This window comes from Mustela nivalis (assembly GCF_964662115.1).
Source record: "Mustela nivalis genome assembly, chromosome: 12".
Classification (NCBI taxonomy): domain Eukaryota; kingdom Metazoa; phylum Chordata; class Mammalia; order Carnivora; family Mustelidae; genus Mustela; species Mustela nivalis.
Window position 1 is genome coordinate 64,049,198 of NC_139031.1, and position 18,733 is coordinate 64,067,930.

Sequence of the window (18,733 nt, forward strand, 5' to 3'; positions counted from 1 at the left end):
GTCTCTCATCCTTTCTGCCATCCACGGATACAAGAGGATGGCTGTCTGTGAACCAGGAAGCAGGCTTTCATCAGAACCCAACCCTGTTAGCACTCTGATATTAGACTCCTACTCTCCAGAACTGTGAGAAATAAATGTTTATTCTTTAAGCCATCCAGGCTCTGGCAATTTGTTACAACAACCTAAACTCACTAAGACATTGGCACTCAATGAAGATTCCTGGAATGAGTGAGTGAGTTTATAGTAGAAAAAAAAAAAAAAAAACTGTTCAGGAGACACTAATCATAATATGACTTTTGAGTCTTTCTTAGGGAGACTTATCTAGGGCTTTAGAACATCATTCTTTAACCTACACAGAAATCCCAAGAGACAGGTGAATCAAGTAGGCAAAAATCCTCTGACGAAAGATATAATGGGCCCTATTTACATTAATACTAATCCCTTCCATCTTATAATAAGCACTGCTGCCTTTTGACAATATAATCCCTAAGCTGCAGGTGCTAGAAATTCTGGAAAATAGAATGCAAAGGTGTTGCTTTATCTTTCCAGTGGCACTGAAAGCATAACCCAAGAATAAGCCCAAGAAACTTGAGAGAGGGTTATGTTCAAATCCACTGAGGCTGTTGCTGATCTTCAATTTTAGGAACTGACCAGGTTCCTAACATCAAACTCTCTCTAGCAGAAGGGATAAGGATACCACCGGGCTTCTGATCAAGCTGCTTCTTGAACAAAGATTTAGGGTAATTGTAAGAAGGGTACATATCTAGAGTAGGAATTGGTCTTCATGGAGCAATTAGCCTGATGTGGCATGTGCAGAGCAAGCAGCCTGATGGTTATTGTTCTAGAAAGGTCAATAAACCACAGGAAGTCAGGATCTGAATCACAGTGAAAAGCATACCCAAGCATGAGCAGAAAAGTGCTAGGGAAAAAAAAAAGTCACAAAAGATTCATTGTTGTCAGAGCAATAATGAGTACTCTCTTTTTTTTTATTTAAATTTTTAATTTTTTATAAACATATAATATATTTTTATCCCCAGGATACAGGTCTGTGAATCGCCAGGTTTACACACTTCACAGCATGAGTGCTCTCTTTTAAAGGCTAGTTCACATTTCTCAGAATGGCATTTATAAACATGAGAAGAAAGTACTAGAAGAAATAATAAATGACTTTTTTTTTTTTTACTATTATTTTAGCGTGAGGAAGGCTCTTCTTAGAAAGATACAAATCCCAGAATCTACAAAGTAAAATAATGACAAGTTAATTGTGTAAAAAATACTATAAGAAGAAAACTTGTTAAAAGGTATAACACAAATCACAAACTGGGAAAAAAACTTTTGTCCAACCTACGATCAAACATGAATTACTGGGGCGCCTGGGTGGCTCAGTGGGTTAAGCCGCTGCCTTCGGCTCAGGTCATGATCTCAGGGTCCTGGGATCGAGTCCCGCATCGGGCTCTCTGCTCAGCAGGGGGCCTGCTTCCCTCTCTCTCTCTCTGCCTGCCTCTCTGTCTACTTGTGATTTCTCTCTGTCAAATAAATAAATAAAATCTTAAAAAAAAAAAAACAAAAAACATGAATTACTAATTAATTAATAGATAAAGAAACAAGCCCATAGAAAAACAGACCAAGGACAAAAAATTAAACCTAATAAACCATAATTATTTTTAATGAGCAAGCTTAACTCATAGGTGTATAAACAAAATCTAATTTTTATTTTTCCAACAGCTGTGAATTGTACTGTCTTGATCACCTCCCCCTGCCCTTGTCTGCCACCCTACCTGTTCATAGTTGGGCTTACTTAGCACTATCTCAATTTAAATCCTCAACCTCTCTGGCATTAAAACAATCTCATTTGAGTTTTTATATTTTGGTCACGTTCATTTAACAAACTTCAATCTCCTATGCAATGAAAATCTTGAGTGTCTTGTTCAACCTGCCCCTCCCCCTGGGGGCAGCCTGAGTGGAGGCTGGGAAGGCAGGAGGGTGTGACCTGCTCTCTCCCACACCCTGCTCCCGGACTTCTGCTCTGTGACTGGATGGAGGCCGACAGAAATGCTTCTGCCCAGGGCAGGGTTGTCCCTTCCTCTAGATAGCTACTGCCTACCACTGATTGGCTTTGTTTCTGTAAAAGGGGAAGATGGCTGGAGCTGGACCTCAAGGGGACAATGATTTAATTCTTCTAAGGAGACCCCTGTCAGGGACCTCCTCTAAGAGTCAGGACTCTGGGAGTTCTAGAGAAGGCCTGACCTCTTTCTCACGTACACGCCCTTCACATCACCCTTGACAGAGTACTTTGCCTGCCTCCCATTTAACCTCAGGCTTTCTAGTTGGGTTCTCTCTAGCTTGTCTCTCAGCTCTGGAGGAAGACCCTACTGGTGTAATGTCGCCTGATTGGAAGTGAAACTACCCCCTCAAGCAGTAAGGACTGCCCTGAGCGATTGACTCCAAGACAATGATGGCTTTGATGTTCACCACTCACCGGCAGGGACCCACTGGCCTTTGTTACATATTTTCCTTATATAAATCTCGAAGTATTTTCCTCACTCGGGAGGCAATCTTTGAGATGTTAGTTCACTTGTCTTTCCAGTGTGGGCCTTACCGAACTAAATTCCTTTCTTGTTTTACCTCCACTGCTGCATTCTGTCAGCAGCAATTGGCCAATCCTGGTCTGTTTGGGTCCTCAGGAGCCACGTGCTCTTGAAGCCCTGTGCCCTGGTGACAGCCTCGGGGACACTAGGTCCATCTCAACTGCCCTTCCTGATAAGGCTTCCTATGCTGCACCTTCCTCCTCCAAAGTTCCAAGGGAGCTTTCAGAGAGATGGGATGATAGAAAATCCTACCCACTCTGGTGAGGATCTTTTTACTAAATTTTTATTTTGAAATTTAGTCTTTGAAAGCTTGAAATCAAGAACAAAATGTATTAACTATTCATTAGCAGTCAGGAAATGGCATAGGTAATGTTCTGGAAAGGAGCTCTCCCTTCTCCCATGCATCCTTCCAGTCAAGTGTGGCTGGGCCACTCCCTACTCCAAAAGAAAAAAAAAAAAAAAAAGAAAGAAAAGAAACTGTTTTTTTTTAGTTGACCAGTCAGTAGTCTTGAAAATAATTCTCTGATTGTAAGCTGCTTTCTTTCCTTACCTCTATCAGAAATTTTCATAGTAAGACCCCTACCATACTCCCAAAGCCTCAAGCTTTCCATTTGTATCTAGAGAAGAATATACCTGTACATTGACATAAACCTCAGTTCACAAAGTTCATGGGAAATCTCATCTCTGGATTAAAACTGTATTAATTTAGTTTTCCTTCTGAGTCCTTATGAAGCTAACCTGGCAATAAAGTCAAGCTTGGCCCTTCTCTTTACCTCCATCCTGCTCCTAGGCTATAGGAGTCTTTTTAATGCTCCTGTCTCTCTCCCTTGCTCCCACTCCTCAAGCCCTAATCACCTCAACTGATAAAATCTTATCAGAGACAAACCCAAGAAGTCCCCAAGCTTCCACAGGCCTCTGTTTTCCATGCTTCTTCCTGGCCCTTTGGAGGCACTGACCACAAAGCCTGTTAGGAGAGGTATGGAGATGGAGAAGATAAGAAAAAAGAAAAGGGTGGAGTAAATAACAAGTCACCCAAATATAACAAGGCTCCAACCAAGATGGTAAAAAGGACCCCATTTATTTAATTATTTTTAAAGATTTTATTTATTTGACACACACACACAGAGATCACAAATAGGCACAGTAGCAGGCAGGGAGTCGGGGGAAGAAGGCTCCCCACTGAGCAGAAAGCCCGATGCGGGGCTCGATCCCATGACCCTGGGATTATGACCTGAGCTGAAGGCAGAGGCTTAACCCACTGAGCCACCCAGGTGCCCCAGAAGGACCCCACTTTAAATAACCTTTACTTCTGAGATCTGTGACTAAAACCACTAATGTATCTACTTTGAAGCTTTCTCTTTGGTCAGATTCATAGGCATTTAATAGTGAAATAATTAGATATAGGTAGATTGTCTAAGTGCTCAGTTAATGGAGTTTAAATACTTCTTTTATGTTCTCTCTTCAGCTTGCCTGACTAGCTGCCATTCTTGGCTCAGGACAGGACTTATCTATGAATAAGCAAGTTATAGCATAATCTATTTGTGTGATCTAAGGAGTTCAAAAGTTTCACCCCAAAGAAAAAAATGTTCTATCATCATTGCTGTTTGAATTTTGGCTAGTTAACCATCTATTTCTTTGTAATGAGCAATGTCTCTGGGAGAGCTAAAGTGTCCTTTAAAAATGCTGTTATTAACCTTGGGAAAGAGTACACTTTTATGTGATGTGATTTTATCTGATTACTTTTAATTTGAAAGGAGGAGCTAATACCCTAACTCCACTGGTGCCCTGGGAAATGTAGATAGTGATTATTGGGAAGATGGTGTGTAACTAATATGTCCCATCTTGACGTGCCTGAGGTTATCAAATAGGGCCACTTTTTTTTTCAGGTACACATAACTCAAAGACATAGACCCTTCATCCCTTAGATTCTAGAAATTTCTTCCTTTTTTTTTTCCAGCCTTGATCCCAGAAAGAGGGTGACTTAAATTAGAGCTCTCCAGGTGACTTAGGGTAAAAATGTTACGTGAGTAAAAAAACTTTTGGATTTGTTACTGGGACCTAACTCTAACCTCTTCTTTTTTTTTTTTTCTTTCTCCCAAGTTTCCCTCCCTAAGGGAACCTTTGGAAACCATTGAGGAATGCTTACATGGTCCACAGACTCTGACTGTTGCTTGCCACCTTTGCTATACCCTGTACCAAGGTTATCTCTTGATATCTTGTAATTCTGCCGTTCTGCCTCTGTGTGTTACTGCTACTCCTGTGTGTTACTGCTTCTCCTTCTCTTGTTCTTTACCACTTTTCTTCATGCCCCTTCATTAGCTCTCCACAATACAGCTAAAAACAGGATGAAGGTTTCAAAAAATATACTGAAGATGGAGGATAACAGTAAAGAATTACTGTCCAAAAAGAAAACTTAAAACTGTATGCAGGCTATTGCTCCTATAGTGTGAGACCATATGGCTCCACAAGGAGTTTCCTCCTAGTGACTGTCTCTCTCCTCAGCTTCCTCCAATGTTAAAGTAGCCATTTTATCTTCCATGCTGTAAGGGCCATACAGCATGTCTAAACACTGCTAGACATCAACAAAAAATCATCTCTAGAAGTTCAGCTCTGTCCTTCTTTAAACTGTTCAGCATCTCATCTCTTAGATGAGATGTATCTTTATACACATTTGTCTATCTCATCTCTTAGATGAGATAGACAAATGTGTATAAAGATACAAATTACCCAATCTGACACAAAAAGAAACAAAATCTGGGGGCACCTGTGTGGCTCAGTGGGTTAAGCCTCTACCTTTAGCTCAGGTCATGATCTCAGGGTCCTAGGATCAAGCCCTGCATCAGGCTTTCTACTCAGCAGGCAACCTGTTTCCTCCCTCTGCCTCTCTGCATACTTGTGATCTCTCTCTCTCTGTCAAATAAATAAATAAAATCTTTAAAAAATAAATAAAGTCTTTTAAAAAAATCTGAATAGACCTGTAACAAGCAAAAAAAACCAAAACAAACAAACAAACAAAAAAAACCCCAAAATTTAAATTAACAAAAATGTTTTCCACAAAGAAAAGCGTAGGCCCATTTGGGCTATACTGGTGAATTCTAATAAATATTTAAGGGAGAAATAATGCCAACACCAGCAAACTCTTAGAAAATAGGCAAGGACAGAACAATTCTCAATTAATTTTATTAGGTAAGTATTAGCCTGATACCAAAGGGAGGTTAAAAGCATCACAAGAAAAGAAAATAGGCTCACAAACAAATATGCAAAAAATCTTTAATAAAATATGAACAAAATAAAGGAAAATATAAAAAATAATTATATGGGGGCGCCTGGGTGGCTCAGTGGGTTAAGCCGCTGCCTTCGGCTCAGGTCATGATCTCAGGGTCCTGGGATCGAGTCCTGCATTGGGCTCTCTGCTCAGCGGGGAGTCTGCTTCCCTCTCTCTCTCTCTGCCTGCCTCTCCATCTACTTGTGATTTCTCTCTGTCAAATAAATAAATAAAATCTTAAAAAAAAAAATTATATGCTATGAATAAGTGAGGTGTATCCCAGAATGCAAGGTTGGTTTAACACTCAAAAATCAATTAATGTAATATACTATGTAAATAGAAGAAAAGAGAGAAAATAAGATCATCACAATGAAGCAGAAAAATCACTTGACAAATTTACTCATTCATGACTAAAAACTTTTAACACATTAGGAATAGAAAAAACCTCCTTAATCTGATAAAGGGCTTCTATAAAAACCTACAAGTAACAACATTCTTAATGTGAAAGGTTGAATATTTCCCCCTAAGATTAGGAGGACAAGGACATACACTGCAACCACATGTGGCAGTTAATTTTATGTTAACTTGACTGGGTCACAAGGTGTCAAAATTAAACATTATTTTGGGGTGTGTCTGTGAGGGTCTTTCCAGAGGAGATCAACATTTGAATTGGTGGAATAAAGTATATTGTGTCTCCCTCCCCGCAAGGCAGGTTTGCACCATGCAATCTGTTGAGCACCTGAACAGAACAAAAAGTGGAGGAAGTGAGGTGTCATTCATTTCTTGCCTACCTGCTTGAGCTGGGACATAGGTCTTCTCCGGCCCTGGAGCTGGGATTTATATCATCAATTCCTCTGGTTCTCAGGCCTTTGGACTCAGGAATGACATTCTTGGCTTTCCCAGGTCTTCAGTTTACAGGTGGCAGATCATAGGACTTTTCAGCCTCCATAATCATGGGAAGCAATTCTTTATAATAAATCATCTAACTATATTTATATCTCTTTTATCTACATATCTTCTATCTATATGTCTTCTCTCTATACGTATCCAAATGTATGGCAAGAAGACAAGAAAACGAGGTGCCTGGGTGGCTCAGTGGGTTAAAGCCTCTGCCTTCGGCTCAGGTCATGATCCCAGGGATCCCTGGGATCGAACCCTGCATCGGCTCTCTGCTTGGCAGGGAGCCTGCCTCCCTCTCTCTGTGCCTGCCTCTCTGCCTACTTGTGATCTCTGTCTGTGAAATAAACAAATAAAATCTTTTAAAAAGAAAGAAAAGAAGGCAAGAAAACTAATGTAAAGAGCATATATATTGGAAGATAAAAGCATACAGATTGGAAAAAAAGAGGTAAATTATAGGTATTCACAGATGACATGATCTTTTGTGTAGAAAGCCACAAAGAACCCATAAAATCCACTAGATCTATTAAGTGAGCTTAGCAATGTCATAGGACTATAAGATTCATATACAAAAAAAAATTATATTTCTATTTACTAGCAACCAACAATCTGAAAATGAAATTAAGAAAAGAAGAATACTCATAATGGCATCAAAAAGAATAAAATCCCTAGGAATCAATTTAACAAAAGAAATGGAAGACCTAAGGAAAACAAAATAACACTATTTAAAAACTTTAAAAGATCTATATAAATGGGAAGATAAATCATGCTCATGGAATAGAAGATTCCATATTATGAGGATTGCAATTCTCCTTAAATTGATCTATACATTCAACCAATCTCCATTAAAATCCCAGCAAGTTTTTTTTTCTTTCCTTATATCTTTCTTTCTTTTTTTGATAAATTGACAAGCTGATTCTAAACTGTGTGTTTAAATGCAAAGGCTCTAGAATAGCCAAATATTTTTTTGTAAAAGGAACTAATTTCAAACTCAATGTAAAGCTATAGTCATCAACGCAATGTGGTATTGGTGAAAGTATGGGCATATTAGGAATATAATAGAGAGTTCAGAAATGAGGCCACACATTTATGGTAAATTAATAATTGGCAACTGTGTCATGGCAAATCCATGTTGAAAAGATAATATTTTTAGTTCTCTGTACTGCACAATGGGATATACATACCCAACAAAAACCCCAAAGAGGACCAAGAAAGAGCCATACCTGAGACCTTTACCACACACACTATACACAAAAATTAGCTAACTATGAATTATAGACCTAAATGTAAGAGCCGGAACTAACGATCTTTTAGAAGACAATGGGAAAAACCTACATTATCCTGGGATAGACAAGGGTTTCTTAGATATTAAAAACATGATCTATAAAAGAAGAAAAAAGGGATCAAATGAATTCCACCAAAATGGAAAACTTCGTTTTCATAGGATAGCATTAAGAGAATGAAAAGATAGCCAAGGCTGGGAGACCTATTTATAAATCATATGCGTGATTAAGGACTTGCTTCTAATAAAGAGAATTTTTCAGTTTTATAATAAAATAACAATCTATTTTTAAAAATGAGCAAAATATTGGAAAAGGCATTTTACCAAAGAAAAAATCCATATGGCTAATAAGCACATGAGAATATTCTCCATATCATTAGTCATTAGGTAATGCAAATTAAAATCAGGAGATACCACTACACACCCATGAGATCTGCTAGAGTAAAAATAACTTTCAATACTCAGTGTCAGTGAGGTTATGGAGAAACTGGAGCTGGTTAGAATATAAATGGGCACAGTCACTTTGGAAAATAGTCCGACATTTTCTTAAAAAGTTAAACACAGACATATCATTTGACTCTGTAATTCCATTTCTTGGTATTGACTGAAGGGAGGTTAGAACATATGTCTACACAAAAACTTGTACATGAATGTTGACAATGACATTATTTATAATAGCCCCAAAGTGGAAGGAATCAGTCCTGGCATCTGGTAAATAAATAGACAACTGGTGGAACACCCATGCATGGAATACCAATACCTCAGCAGTAAAAATGAAACAAACAACGAACAAAGAAAGAAAAAACCAACCAGACTGCTTATACTTGTGGCAATATGGATGAACCTCAAAAACATTAAGATAAGTAAAAAAAAAACAACATAAATTGTGTATGATTCCATTTACCTGAAATTTCTAGAGAAGGCAAAATGATAGAGATAGAAAGTAGATGGGAGTAAGAATGAGACTGCCATGAGCATGACGGAAATTTTTAGGGTGATGGAAATATTCTAAAACTCAGTTTTATGGAGCACAACTGGATACATTTACTAACACTCAGGGATTCTATGACACCTGTGCGAGTGGGGCATAGTTTGTGGCACCACTCACTGGCCTTGACAGAAGATTCTACCCGGCTGTTCCCCACTTCCCCACCACATCTGGATCCCCTAGAAGGCCTCCTACTCTGCCATGTTACAGGGTCACATTGCTCAGACTTGCATGACCCTGTAAGTAAAGTCATGCAGGACAGTGAAGTCTTGCATGAAAAGACAAAATTTGCTATTATCCAGTGCCCTTCAAGATGAAGAAAGAGAGGCCTCTCCCAGATCCCAGCAAGCTGCTATAGGACAACCTGTGTCTGCTTGGTCAGAGAAAGCATTACCAGCAGATTTTAGTCTGAGATTGGTCTTCATTAATTTTTACTACCTGATGGTGCAGTTTCTGACTTAATGGTTGACTTCATGCCTCTGAACTACCTCTACCTGGCTTCTGATTCTATAGAAGGTCTAAAAAAAGCCTAACATCTGCCAAGTAACCAGATTGACCTAGGGGTGTTCTGCCTAGACAGCACGTGAAGACTGACACCACCCTGGAGAGCTGCTAGCAGTGGTCCCAAGGCCAGATCACCTCTAAGAGGCATTTGCCCCTCCTCATGTAAGTGTTACTTCCTGTTTCCTCTGCTCCTTTCTCTTCTGAGACAGATCTTGTGGACTCCTAGATTAACCTCTTACTTTACCTATCTTTTTCCTCTTATTTTCATTTCTTTGTCTGCTTCTCCTTCTCTCCTGAATTCCCCCAACTTCTAACCCTCCTTGTTAATTTTGAACTATAGAGGAAAATATAGAAGATTTCCCCTACCCTTAGCAATGAATCATTCTTGAGACATAGCTTAGAATTCAATAGAAATTTTTCTATATCACAATTATTTCTAATGCAGAGGAAATAATTATTAATTTATGATCAATATACTGATCAATTATCTTGGTGAAGAATGGCGCAAAAGACTAGGAGTGAAAATACTGGTGAGGAACCAATTTCATTCTCCCACGCCAAAGGGAATGAATGCTAAAACAAAAGTTAGCAACCTTTCAAAGGGGGGAGGATTCAGGAACTTTGGAATAGGGAGGAAGAAAAAAAATATCTCTAGTCACCATCAAACTAGGAAAGCCCACAGTAGCATTTTGGGTAACAGTGGAAGATGGGAGTAGTAAGATATGGGCTTAATGGTGGATTCAGTTTTAAGTTTGTCCAGTTTGAATGACCATGAAGACATCAGGGAAGAGCTTTCTCATGGGCTGATGGAAATGCAAATCTGAAGTTCAGAAGAGGGGTCAATACTGACTTACTTATGAATAAATAAAATACACACAAACACATGAACAGAGCTAATGAAGGAAAAGGGAAAGGGGGGAAAATAACACGAGTAGAACTCAGACTATGGGAAATTAATACAGGTGGTTAGAGAGGCTATGAATTATCTCTTCAATAAGGGTGATGATGAAAAGAAAGTACATTGGTATGGTTGCTCACTAGGATAGAAGTCAAAAGGACTACACCAGAAAAGGAGAACTCAATTGTGTAAATGGAGAGGGAAAGACTGAGCATACAAAAAAGATAAAGAATGACTAATCAGATATTATGAGATCAAGGTCTATGACCAAGGAATTATTCTTACAAAGAAACTGTGTCACTTCTTTCTTGCAAGAATGATGAATGAAGATAGGGTAAAGGTAAGGTGTGGGAGGCCTTGGGCAAACATTTTCTTCAAGGTCTCTGTCTATGTAAGCATTTTGATTGAGAAATGTCTTACAAAATTCATGGATCCATGTAAGGTATCATTATTAATCTATCAATGAAGATTTGGAATAATGGTAAAGAAGTATTTATCCATTCATTTGTTATTCAATCAGTGCACATGAAGATTCTTTGTACTATCTCTCCCTGTTTAGATCCAGGAATCATTCCTTTGTGCTCTTTACAACCAAATGCACAATTCCTGGCCAATTTCTTACAATGCTATAACTCTTCAGAACCTCTCGGTATTGAAACAATATAGCTGTTCTGGCCTGTGCAATTCTCTGATACCAATGATTTAATGTTTGCATCATTACTCATGATGTAGCATCATCCATCATACCTGAATACCGTCTTCCAATAGCTCTCTCAAAGGTTGTTACCATGCTTTGCTAATGATGACCACAAATGCAAGTCTCGGGCAGAGTATGAAGGAAAATGTGAGTGAAAAACTCATTTTCTGGTCATATTAAATTTATCATTTGGAATTATATAGCACAAGAGTAGAACATGTCTTTCAACTACAACTTCTCTTGAACTTTTTCAGGCTATAATCACTACATTTCTAGAATATGAGCTTTTTCAGCGTTGACTTCACCATTTCTTTCCATACACTACCACCAAAAAGAAGGATGGGAGAAGGACCTATGGGCAAAGCTGGAAAGGTAGTCCCATTCACGCAAAGAATGTCCTTTACTTACCTGATCAACCCCGTAGAGTATGATGTCATCACATTAATGGAAGACAAGAAAGGACCTTGATTAGAAAGACTCTTTGGGAAGGTGGGCAAAAATCTCAGAAGCCAGTTGTAGTCATCCCTAGAGTTGACTGGCACAGGGTGCAAGTTGTAGTCAAAGGAGACAGTTGTAGTCATCCCTAGAGTTGACTGGCACAGGGTGCAAAACCCTGTAGAGGAGATAGGGTGACTACCCTGGGTGCACTTGGAGAACATACACAGGAAAAAAAGAACTGCCACCACCACCTACCCTCAGCTTTGGAGCCTGGAGGCCGAATCACAGTCACAACGTCATAACACTGATGGGCAGGAGCCTACATGTGGGCTCATATAAGTGGCTCAAGATGAGCAGATTTTCACAACCCCAAGGATCCCAGTTGTCCACCAGCTACAGCCATGCCTCTGTGGGGGTAAATAAATGACTAGAGGAAAAGGTCGGAGTGAAAAATACTACAATCTTCTTATTACCTTCACCAGGGCCATGATGATAAAAATCTCTTGCCTTATATGAGGCATTGTATAGACAGTTTTTCCTCTATTTTTAAGGGAAAACATTAAAAGTAAGCAAGGACTGTTCCTAAATAAAGAGGGACTCTCATGCTATAAATTTGCAGCATGACATCTTCTCTCTTTCACAGAAATGCAGTCATGTCTAAGAGGTGGCCCACTGATCTTACTGTATCTTGCCTAAGAACCAGAGATAAATAAACAGAGTCTACTAATGTCATCTACTTTCCAGAGAATAGGAAGCATGGCTGTGAGGTCAAAATGTCTCCAACTCCATATGGGAATCTTTCCCAAGGTTCTTCATAAGAGGTATGCAAAGGCAATGTAAGATATTCCTATAAGTTGACAGATTTTACTAGAAGTTGTCTTAGTAGAGGAACTAGGATCAGTAAAAACAGTGCTTTCCAGGGTGGGGGTAGGGCTGGGGAGATAATACTAAGTTTTGAGCAAAGCTAGAGTTTCAGGAAGTGAAAAGAAAGAAACACTAACAGGGACACACCCTAAGCAGAGATCTGGTTGGAAGAACCATTTCTAAATCACTTCTGGCATCAGACCCTAAACCTTTTCTAAAACAAGTTTCTATTGTAAATCTCTACAGTGAATAGGTGTAACTTTCACATTCATGAAAACAAGTTATATACAGCAGATCATATTTAGATAAGTGGCAAAGCTAAGCTCTAGTCAACCCTGTCAGTAACTTACAGTCTGCTATTGTTCTTAAATTAAGAACAGGTTTTTTGAACAGATATTCAGGGCAATCGTCATAAATACAGAGTCCTAATATGTCAAAATCGCTTATTCACGAGAACAAAAGTTAACTTCATAGAAAAAGCATTTTTTAAGAGTAGAGAGTCTTACACTGTCTACTCTGGGCTAAGATACCACATCGACCCTGGGCTACACGCTGGTGAAGCAGGAAAGAGAAAATCCTGCATATGCTCATCATTCATGCTCTTGGTTTTAAACTGCTTTCTTCCTCATTCTTGTCACCTGGGTCCATCAAGCTTTCAAGCCCTTAGGCTTTGGACAATGCTTCTTGCTTCTCTTTATCTCACTTGACATGACTGTTGGCACTATCCAATTTTCTGGGTCAGATCCTTAGTTCTCCTTAAGACGGTAACTACCTCTGGCTATACCAGCTAAACATGCCTTCAAGGTTGGCCTAGAACTGTTCTGCTTCAACGCTGGCCAGAATGGGTGGCACTGCCACTGGGCTCACCTGGGACCAAGAGCAGGTCTGGACATTCATCAATATACCTTCTGTTGGAAGAAACTCTCCGTTGGGAGTTGCAGATGGGAAAATAACTTATATTACGAACACTGCTTTGGCAAACAAAGACAATAACAGAAATAACGCCTGGGCTGGACTATAGCCAGAGGAGGCATGCAATTCTGGGCAGTGTGTGCCTTTAGAAAGGCAGATTCACTTAAAAGCCGCCTAGTTGGCACTGGAAAGGCCACACGAGCAAAACCCTATGCATGGTCAAGTCTCCTTTTCCGGGATACGACTCTATCCACAGTCTTGCTGCCTAGGTGGCCACAATTGGATGACATCACTCTGACTCTCTGGCCACAGCTGACTAGGCAAAGAGTGAATATCCCCTCTGAGATAGCCACATCCTGGCCAGGCTACATCCTAGCTGGCCAGGTAGGTACCCAAAACCCAGGCTGAATGTATAAGTTTCCTAGGGTTGCTGGGTTGCTTTAACAACTTATCACAAACTTAAAATAACAGAAATAATAGAAATGTATTAAAATAATACAAATATTTAAAATATTAGATAAAAATAATAAATAACATTAAAATAATAGAAATGTATTCTATTAAATAATAGAAAATATTAAAATAACAAATTAAATTAAATTAATTAATAATGATAAATTAAAATAATAAATAATAGAAATGTATTCTTAAAATAATAGAAAATGTATTCTTTTATTATTCTGAGGCTGGATGTCTAAAATCAAGCTCCAAAGGCTCTAGGGAAGGTTCTGCCCTTGCCTCTTGTGTTTTTGGGTCCAAAAATCCTTTTTCTTGGCTCTTAGGTGCATCACTTCAGTCCCTGTCTCTGTTACCACATGGGGCTCTCCCCGAGCATCTTTTCTCCTGGGTCCAAATATGACTTCTTTTAAGGACACCACTCATATTAGCCTTAGGACCCACTCTAATCAGTATGATGTCCTCTTAACTTGATTACATCTGCAAAGATCCTATTTCCAAATAAGGTCACATTCACAGGTACCAGGGCCGGGACTGAGTATATCCTTTGTTGAAGGGGGGGGGACACAATTCAACCCCCAAATACTGGGTCCATCAAAGTGCTCATCTTGGGCCTAAGAATGAAGAGACACATAGAACTAAGCAGCACATAGTGGAGGTCACAGTGAAACGGTGTGATGGGCTGCCTGAAAGCCGTGTGCCAGCAGCAGTCATCTGGGTGGAAGCCAAGTCAGGGAGAAGGAGAGAGAGGAGCCTGGAGCCATCACAGAGAGGGAAGGGTTGCTCCCAGCGGGGGCGGGGGTGTCCGACCTGCCTTGCATTCCTGACTTTTACCTCCAGAACCCCTCTGGCTATCTTTTACCCTTTTCTTCTTCACATAGCTGCTTTAACAGTTTGTTCCACAAAACTACAAGAACTAAGGTAAAAGAGTCCAGGGAGAATGTTCTTTTAGTGGTGAGAAAACAGACCAGCCCAGGAGGCACAAGGGTGGCACCATCACTGCCTGTTTCTCTCCTGGATTCCTGGCCATTACGGGGGAGCATGTGCAGATAGGCTAGGATATGCTAGCGGCTGCTTGCCTTGTCCATCAGTCTCTCGCATAAACAGGAAGCTAGCACAGGGCCTGGAAGTGTCCAGAATGACTCGGTCAAGAATTGCCCTTTTCACCTTCAACCTGGGATTCCCCTGACCTTGTCTCTCCCTCAGCTGGCACAGAACAGCCTACTGCCTCATTTCTTACCACAAGTGGAGATGCAATTAGCAGAGCCCATGAAAGAAGGGGGTAGGCGGGGAAGAAATTTATTCTGGGATTATATGATGCTCTACCCCACTTGTTCCCTGATTTCTGCCACCCCCAACCAAAAAATGTTGTCTACGTGCAAAACAACTCCTCAGTTCCAGAGATCATGGGATAGATGCTTATCAAGAATTTCCTTATAAAGCTCTCAACTGTGAATATCTGAATGACTGATAAATTCATTTTCATTTCAATTTAAATGCCAGAGAAGAGGAGCAGTCCCAGTTGGAAGTCAGAGCAGTGGCTCCGCGAAGCCAGGGAGCTCTGAGCCAGGTTTTGACCTGACCAGCAAGAAGGGGACGTGGAAGGTCTTGGAGGTTGTCACAAGCATGGTAGGAAGGCGCACACACCAGCTGTGTCTTTCCACAGCACCAGCTATAGTCAGTCATAAAGCAAAGTGAAATCACAATGAGAAAACAGGTTCTGGGTCCCCACCTCAAGGACATCTCCCCATGGAATTAAACGTGGCGTCTTTAACAGCCCACAGAGCAGGAGAGAGGACAAACCACACAACAAACAAGATAACAGAAGGGGGCAGGAAGTGAACAAACCACACACGAAGTCAGTCTGGGGGTGCGCGGCTGAGGAAAGGCCTCGGTCTGGTCAAGGTCCACTCTGGGCACTGGCGGCTTCTGATGTTCAAGCGGGGGGAGGCTCTCGGTTCTGTTCAGAGATCCAGGGGGTGGATCCTTCGTGCCAGTTGCCTTCTGTAAGTGGTCGATGTAGAAGGGTCAGGTCTGAGGACGCGGACAGTTTGCTGAGCAAATCCTCCCCTTTGTAAAGGGATTTAATGGCTCTCAGGCCCCGGCAGACCTCCTCTGCTTCTGCTCAGTAGCAGTTCTGGGTGCCAGCTGACACTGGTCCCAGGTTTGTCTCCTACCTGCAGTACCTAAACTTCTTGGGTCTTTGCTTGACACGGGCCCCTGCATGACATGAGAGACTCCCTATGATCTCTGTCCCCCGGGGACGGACCTGGTTACGGAGCAGGAACAGAGAGTTTCCCCGATTTGAGATTTGAGCACGGGCCACCTTCAGAAATGTAGAGGAATCTGCTGCAGATGATCTCATTTCTCCTTCAAAACTACACTAAGAACTGGGTTTAATAAATGAAGAGCTAGAGAATCGGAGAGACTAAGGAGATTTCTGGTACTTGAATTTCTGGTTGAGCAGGAAATAGTGGGAAATAAATATCACCCTGAACTTTTTATTTTCATCAGCCTTTTTCCTTGAGAAGGAACCAGGAAGTAAAGAAGACAGTGCAGGGGGTGCCTGGGTGGCTCAGTCGGTTGAGCAGCTGCCTTTGGCTCAGGTCATGATTCCAAGATCCTGGGATGGAACCCCACACCTGGCTCCCTGCTCAGTGGGGAGCCTGCTTCTCTCTCTCTCTCCTTCTGCCTGCCATTCCCCCTGCTTGTGCTCTCTTTCTGTCAAATAAATAAATAAAATCTTTTTTTAAAAAAAAGAAGACAGCATAGACATGAGATACAAAAAAGTTCAATATCAGCCATAAAATGCTTATCAACTATTTATATCCAAGTTGGAATGTTTATGTTAAGACATTACATCAAAAAAACCAGATGTGAAATTATAAATATAACATCATCTCTGTCTTATAGTTCTCTCTATGTAGCAAACCTAAAGAAAAACAAAACAAAACAAAACAAAACAGAATTACCTTCCCAAATCTGGAGACAAATACACCAAAATTTTAAACAGGAATATTTCTGGTTTTTCTGTTTTCCTAATTTTCTATAACAAACAATTAGTATCTCTATAATAATATATGTTTTTTAAAAAGCACACTGTAATTATCTTAAGGGACACAACCAGCCAGAGCTGTGGGGGTAGACACTGGTGTCCAGGGCTGGATCAAGGCCACATACCGCCGTCAATATGCTGACTCACCCTCCACTGCTGGAGTCCCAGGAGCTGAGTGCACAGGGACCGTCTCCCAATTCTCCCTAGTGCTGCCCCACAGGAAATGTAGGCACCATTGCTACTTCCTTGTTGGGGACCAAAGAAGCAGCAGGGAGGTTACTGCTCCCTTTGCAGGCATCTAACCCTAAGAAATACTGACTTTGTCCCAGGTGCTATGAACACAAGGACAAACAGGTCCAGATGACTGCTCTCAAGTCTCCTGGAAGAAACAGTTTCTGAAAGACGTGAGGAGGGCTGGTAGTAACAGGCACAGGGTGTCATGCCCACATGTGCACGTGGCAGTTGCAAGGAAACCGGCTTTTGGAGGGGGAGGGTTTCCCAGAACAGGGATGATCCAGCCTGGCAAGGTGCACACCATGATCCTGGAACCTTGGACCAACTCACAGGATGATGGTCTGTCTAAGCATACTGTGCTGGTCATCCAAATTGCCCCTCTTTCTTGACACCTACAGGGCAAAGCTGCTCATGATGAGTAGATAGGAATTCGGTGGGGGTGCGGGGGAGGGGGAAGGAAATGGAAGCAAACCCCAGGCTGATGGAGCAGTGTGTGCAGGGGTGTGGTGACAGCATGCGCTCGAAGTATTCAGGGAAACCGTGAGGAGTCTGTGTGCTTAGAACTTGACAGGATGACATTCAGGAGGCTCTGAGAAGCCCCTGACAGGTTCATACGAGAGTGACATTGAAGTCAGATTTGATTTTGTAGGAAGATCACTTATGATATTGTGTGGAATGAGTGGGGAAGCCAGGAGGAGATCAGGGATAGGAGGGCTTTGTGGTGGTTATTAAGACACACGGGGTGTGAATGTCACTCTGGCCAAGGAGCCAGGCTTTCTCTTCCTGTCACCGTCATACTGTTAGTGTCCCAGAGCCTTACCTCCAGTCTAGGGTCACAGTACAGTCAGCTTTGTCGTATGTGTGAAAGTATGGTGTGTGTGTAGGGGGGGGTATGGTGTCTGCGGGGAGGGTATGGTGTGTGTGTGGTGTGCGGGGGCACTGGGGTGGGAGGTGTGCATGTCTGTGTGTGCGGCATATGTGTGTGGTGTATATGTGCGTGTCTGAGTGTGTTCCCGCAGGGTTTCCAGAGCAGGGATGAGGACCCGCCTACATAGATAGATTGCTGCTTCCTCAGTAGGAGATGCTGCTGGTGGCCGTTGGCTCTCGCTGAGTTGGCCTCCGTGCGCTGTCTCCTGCTCCTCCTTCCAGGACTGAGGTTTCTCTACTTTGTGTTCTTCACTCCCCACTCTCATTCACCCAGTCTGTGGGAAAGAAAAAAAAAAACCAAAACTGGTCTGCCAGTGTATGTCTCAGTCTTTCAGAAGCATTCTCAGCCTTACTGTTTGGAGGTTGGTTGGTGAACGCTGAGTAATGAGGAGAAGGAAGGCTGTGTTGGAGAAGCACTTTGTCATGGTGGTGGCTGAGTGGTGTTCCACACCTCTCCTCCCACAAAAAGATCCATCCAAGTCCTAACCCTAGTAGCTGTAAATGAGACCTTATTTGGAAATAGGGTCTTTGCAGACATAAGTAGGTGAAGGATCTCGAAATGATACAGTTTTTAGAGACTTATCTAGAGACTTAGATAGAGGACACCAATGACCGGTGTCCTCAGAAGAGCAAGAAGATTTGAGACAGAGACTCACAGAGAAAGCCATGTGAAGACGGAGACAGAGGTTGAACTGATGTCTCTACCAGTCACCGAAAGCCAAAGCTTG

General features: G+C 41.4%; 2 long non-coding RNA genes across 2 annotated transcripts; both read right to left on the reverse strand.

Annotated features, from left to right (window-relative positions):
- Window positions 1-979: 979 nt before the first annotated feature.
- On the reverse strand, window positions 980-16,264 carry LOC309845554. Its single transcript, XR_014301340.1, has 4 exons — window positions 16,059-16,264; window positions 15,638-15,793; window positions 3,475-3,552; window positions 980-1,235 (listed from the first exon to the last, which is right to left on the reverse strand). It is a non-coding gene; the product is annotated as an uncharacterized lncRNA (long non-coding RNA).
- A 10-nt stretch (window positions 16,265-16,274) lies between these two features.
- LOC309845555 lies at window positions 16,275-17,241 on the reverse strand. The gene is made up of 2 exons (XR_014301341.1): window positions 16,992-17,241; window positions 16,275-16,510 (listed from the first exon to the last, which is right to left on the reverse strand). It is a non-coding gene; the product is annotated as an uncharacterized lncRNA (long non-coding RNA).
- Between the last annotated feature and the right edge of the window lie 1,492 nt (window positions 17,242-18,733).